Consider the following 5,618-nt stretch of genomic DNA (forward strand, 5'->3'; position numbering starts at 1 on the left):
GAGGGTGTTGCTCTCTGGATATATCCCTCATCTGGGACTGAAGCTTCTGAATAGCCACTGTGTGAGAACCCACTGTTTCTGTCAGCCCAGATAAAGTCCTTTCAGACTTCGATTGATTAGCCAGAATCTTCTCAAGCATTGCTTTAACTTTTGAACTACCCTGCTCTGTCGACTGCCCTTTTGGTGGTATATAAGGATTGGAACTCTTGCTCCCAAAATTATCGTTGTTGTTGTAGCTTCCTTGGTTCACACCACCATAATTATTGTTGTAGTTCCCAGAGTTGTTGTAAGCACCTTGACCTTGCTGAGGTCTCCATTGATTCTGATTTTGATAGCCACCTTGGTAATTCTGTCTTTGATACCCCCCTTGAGAGTTATTAACATAATTGGCATCTTCAACCTGCATGGGTGGCCCATCAAGGAATGGACCATCATGAGCATGGTACATCCCTTTTGGAAAAACTACATCATCCTCACAAACATTTACTTTTTTGATCTGAGATTCATAGAACTTCTTCGTAAGCAAGGAAATATTTGTTGCAAGCTCTGCCAATGTTTGCTGGGTATCCTGATTTTCCTTCACCATATTCTGGAGCATAGCACTACCATATGGTACCACTTCAGCATTTTTTGAGTGCCAAGCCTGATTATGAGTTGTCAGCTTGTTAAGTATGGTGGTCACTCGTTGAAAGGTCTTGTTCATAAAACACCCATCAGCTGCGTTGTTAGCTACTGACTGTGTCACTGGATCTAACCCTATGTAGAACTTCTCCATCAATATATTTTCCGGAAAACCATGATTCGGGCTCTTCTGCAAATACTCTTTGAACCTCTCCCAGGCTTCATATAGTTGTTCCCCCGGTCACTGCTTGAATTCATAAATCTTGTCGCGAATCTCAGCCTTCTTGCTAGGGGGGTACCACTTTGTAAGAAAAACAGCTACCATTTCTGCCCATGAAGTAATCGAATTTCGGGGTAGCTTCTCGAACCATGTTCTTGCCTCCCCAGCTAAGGAATATTTGAATAACCTCAACCGATTAGCACACACATCCACAAAATTCTGCAAATGACGTTGAGGGTCATTCTCAGTAGAGTTCCGAAAGTATCCCTCAAGTTTCAACAGCTGGTATAAAGATGAGTCAATTTTCACTGTAGCAGCTCCAACTCGAGGTTGAACAATAGCAGATGCATAGTCCTCCTCTTGAACAAGTTCAGCAAAAATATTCTCATCATCAGATTCATTCGCCTGATTGTTCAACCGATTCATCTGATTACCAGCACACTGATTCTGCTGATTTTGATTCATGTTCACCTAGTTTACACAGAGTAGAAAACAAGGTGTGATGGAATAAGCAAAAGACTTTAATCAAAGCAAACACTATTTAGTAATTTGAAAACTGTATTCCCCGGCAGCGGCGCCAAAAATTTGATACGCTCAAATTACACCTATTAATGGTATAACGCGGACGTTGTCAAATATAGTAACCCAACGAGGTTGGGATCGAATCCCACAGGGAATATGGTGTGAAAAGGTTACTAAAGTCGTAGGTGCTAAGTTCTAGGTCTAATGTCTTAATCCGATAATTTGTGTAAAAGTTGTTTTTTTCTATGACTAGTTGCTAAATTATTGCTTTGGTGACTATTTATGGTAAAAGAAACTAAGGTTGTGTCCCCGTTAGATAGAGTGTATGATCATGGGTATTGATCTTGATATACTTGTAATGGATCATTCTATGAATGCACTTAATCTCTATGTGAATCTCTACTATTTCCCAATAAATAAAGATTATATCTTTCTATGATTTTCCCAAATATAAGAAAGTGATTATGAAGAACGATTAATCATGCCAAGTAAATTCCTCTTATTCCTAAGTGAATTTATTAAACAAAGTTTAAAGCTTTGAGTTCTTGTTAATTATTCTTACCAACCCTAATTATTTTTCCAAATAAATTTAGGGTTTATGGCTTTAATCAATGTTTGCAACCATTAATTATGAATGAAGAATGAAGAATAACTAAACCCTAATAATCCATTATTTGTATATCAATCACAACCCAATCACAAAACACCCATCATTGGGTTCACAACCCTAGTAAGGGAATTTAGTTACTCATGACAAGAACAAGAAATAAGAAATTGAAGAATTCATAATTGCTTACTTTGGAATAAAAAATGAATTCGTAATACTTGAATTGATGTTTGAATCTTCAAAAACTAGAGAGAATTAATATCCTAAGTCAAGAGATAAAAATATATTGAATGATGAATATTAAAACCCTACAATGACTATTTATAGGTTTTGAAATTACATAAGTTACAGATTTTGCTCTTCAGTCCCGTCATGATGAAATACGGTCCGTAAATCACTTTACGGACCGTAAAAATGGTTTACGCCCTCGTCTTCTTCTCAGCTGTGTGGAACTTAACCTTCCAAAATACGGGCCGTAAAGTGGTTTACGGTCCGTAAACTTCTTGGTCGTCTTTCACTTTGCTAATCTCAGACTTTCTGCCAGACGCTTGAATGACTAAATACGTGATGGAATACGGACCGTAAACTTAAATACGGTCCGTAAACTGAGCTCGTAAATCACCATTTTCTCAGCTTGACTTTCTGTTTCTGAAATCCTTTAATACGACCACGGAATACGGCCCGTATTGTAGAATACGAGCCGTAAACCTCAATTTACGACCTGGTTCTGAACTTCAACTACGATTGTGCCAAATCTGTTCCTTTACCTGAAAAACACTAAGAAACACGTAAAATCACATCGACTTGCTTAACAACAAGTAAAACTTATGGCCGAAAAGTATCGATTTTGGCGTAAAAATCACGCCACATCACCCCCGGGCCAAATCTTCGACAGTATAATATCTTCCCGACCTTGTCATTCCATGGGCCGCAGCTACTTTCACCACAAATTCTTTTCTAGGGGTGTTGTTGCTACTTTGGCTACATGTCAACAGCTGGCGTAGAAATTAACACCTTGAACTGTGGGTAAAGAAAGTGATACCACTGTGCACTCGAGTTCGTGTATAGAGTCTCAGATTGCGGGCCTGCCTGCGACCCAATCTTCGTCCCTTTCAATCATATGGATCACATTGTTGTCGTGGTTAGGAAAAGGGTTGGTGTTTACATTGGGCGCAGCCGTTTGAAGCACGATTTCTTTCCTGTCAATCATATCTTATGTTTTGTACTTTATATTCATACAATCCTCATTACTGTGCCCTATGTCGTTAGAATGGTAGGCACATGTTTGATCTGCTCGATAGAATCGGTTCTTTGGGTCAACGATCTTCGGGGGAAGTGTCTGGATCATCTCGGCAGCACTCAACCTCTTAAATAGTTTGGTTCGAGTCTCCATCAACAGAGTAAACACGCAGGAAGGATTCTTCTCGAATTTTTGACGTGGCGCGTTGTAAGCATTTGATGGTGGTTGGTTTTGACAATTTGTGGGTGGATTGTTTCATTGAGGTTTGTAGGCAGGTGCGGGAGTTTGGTAGTTTGGAGGTGGAGCTTGGTAATTTAGAGGGGGATTTTGGAAATTTGGAGGTGAAGTTTGAAGGTTTTTTTGGAGCTTGGTAATTAGGGGTTGGTGTTTGAAATGTTGGTTGTGCGTAATATACAGGCATTACGTTGTATGAAGCGGGTGTATAGGTATTTTGGGGTGGTGAAGCATAAACTTCCATCAGAGACTGGAAATCTTTCTTTCTTTTAGTTCTAGGGCTGGGAGTATGTGAAATGTTTGCCATGTCCTCTTTCTTCTTTCTGATGAAGCCCGTTGAGCTTGATACGACAACTTTTTCGGCTATACTTATAATTCGTCCTGACTTAAGACCATCCTCTACGGCCTCCCCCATTTTGACAAGTTCGGAAAATGGCCTTCTTGCCATTGACAGCATTCGGTCGTAGAAGTCTGATCTTAGGAACGAATAAAGACTGAGACCAATTCTTCTTCGCCCATTGGCGGTTGTACTCGAGCGGCTTCAGTTCTCCACCTACTTGCGTATTCGCGGTAATTTTCAGTGGATTTCTGCTTTATCTTTTCCAAATAGTACCGATCTGGTACTGTTTCCATGTTGAAACAGAACCTCTACCTTCCCATGTGGTCCTACATCGTATGTGTTGTGTCGTGAACCATTCAGAATTCTCCTTGGTCAGACTTCGGCTAAACAACCTCATAATGAGTGCCTGATTATCTCGGACACCGACCAATTGGTCACAGTTAGCTTGTAAGTGGGCCTTGGGATTTCCCGTTCCATTAAACATTTCAAAACGTTGCACTTTGAAACCTTCGAGCAAGTCTAAACTTGGGTGCATGCACAGATCATTGTAGCTCAAACCCGTAGCTGTGCGAGTAGCTCTCACGGATCGCTCGAGCATCTCGGCCATTTTGCGCTCCAGGATTTCTTCTTGTTTCCCTTGCTCGGCCTTCCATGCCTTTTCCATCTCTTCCTAATGATCAATTTCTTGATGATCGGGCGAAAAGTTGTTTGGAGTGACAGGTGTGTGGAAAGAAACCGTTAGATGTATGGTTGATTTTGGGGCATATGGGTAGTTTTGGTGGTTGATAGATAGACGGTACTTGGTCGTATAGCGGAGCTAGGGCGGGTATTTTGTGGTGCTTTATAGAAGGGAACAAAATGAGTGGTCCCGAGGACTCGGATAGTGTTGGGCGGTGGCGGTATATGGTATAAGGTGCCAATGTGTCCAACAGTGATTGGGTTTGGCGTGAATGGTATAGTGGTTACAGTGAGGTAGGTGGAAAAATGATCCGGTAAGGGCGAGCTCAGATATAGAAAAGGCGGCGGAGGCCTTCTAGTTTCAGTAGGTGCCTCTCGGGCGGCATTAGTATCGGTCCGTGCGACCTTATCTTGGAGGTCGGCGATTTTCTCAAACAGTATTTTCTTCGTGTCCTTAGTAGGCGAGGACTCGTGTAGTTCTTATATAGGTGACTCTCTAAGAGCGAGGACAGTCCAGTTAGGCTCATTCTCAGTAGTACGAGTTATTGTGTCTTTGCCTCAGTCTTGTTGGGACAGGGATGCTATTGTAGCTTTCAATCTTGTGAAGTAAGCCAGTGTGAACACGAATCAACTTTCTCTTTCTATAGGAAAAGAATAACTCAAAATCAAACAATGTTAGGTCGTTATGCAATAAGAGATAAGCAAGATATCACATAGAGTTGACAAGTAAAAAAACATAGCACATAAACAATCATATGTTTGATTTAAATGCTTGATTGATCACTTGTACCGGGTTTCAGGTATTTAGGTTTTGTTAAGTGGGGGAATATATATTTATAATTGTCACGACCCGACCAGGGGCTGCGACGGGTACCCGGGGCTAACCAGCGAGCACCCCTCATTCTACTGCTTATCATACTCATTAAACGTTCTTTTATCAAAATTATACTCAAAGTATGAGAAAATCATCTTTCATTCGAAGACGTAAATAATTTTATATGCACAAGCCTTTTGGTCATTGAAATAATATATACATATATATATATACATGGTAGCAACCTCGTGAGACCATAACACCCACACTGCGTATCTACGAGCCTCTACTAGAGTACTAGACATATGGACGGGATAGGACCCCGTCGTGCCCAAAACATAC

At 40.9% G+C, this 5,618-nt stretch overlaps 1 non-coding gene across 1 annotated transcript; it reads left to right on the forward strand.

The window, feature by feature from the left end:
* The first annotated feature begins 791 nt into the window (after window positions 1–791).
* Window positions 792–897, forward strand: LOC132618929 (small nucleolar RNA R71). The gene has a single exon (XR_009574394.1). It is a non-coding gene; the product is annotated as a small nucleolar RNA R71 (small nucleolar RNA).
* Window positions 898–5,618: the final 4,721 nt, after the last annotated feature.

Source organism: Lycium barbarum, chromosome 1, assembly GCF_019175385.1.
Source record: "Lycium barbarum isolate Lr01 chromosome 1, ASM1917538v2, whole genome shotgun sequence".
Lineage (NCBI taxonomy): Eukaryota > Viridiplantae > Streptophyta > Magnoliopsida > Solanales > Solanaceae > Lycium > Lycium barbarum.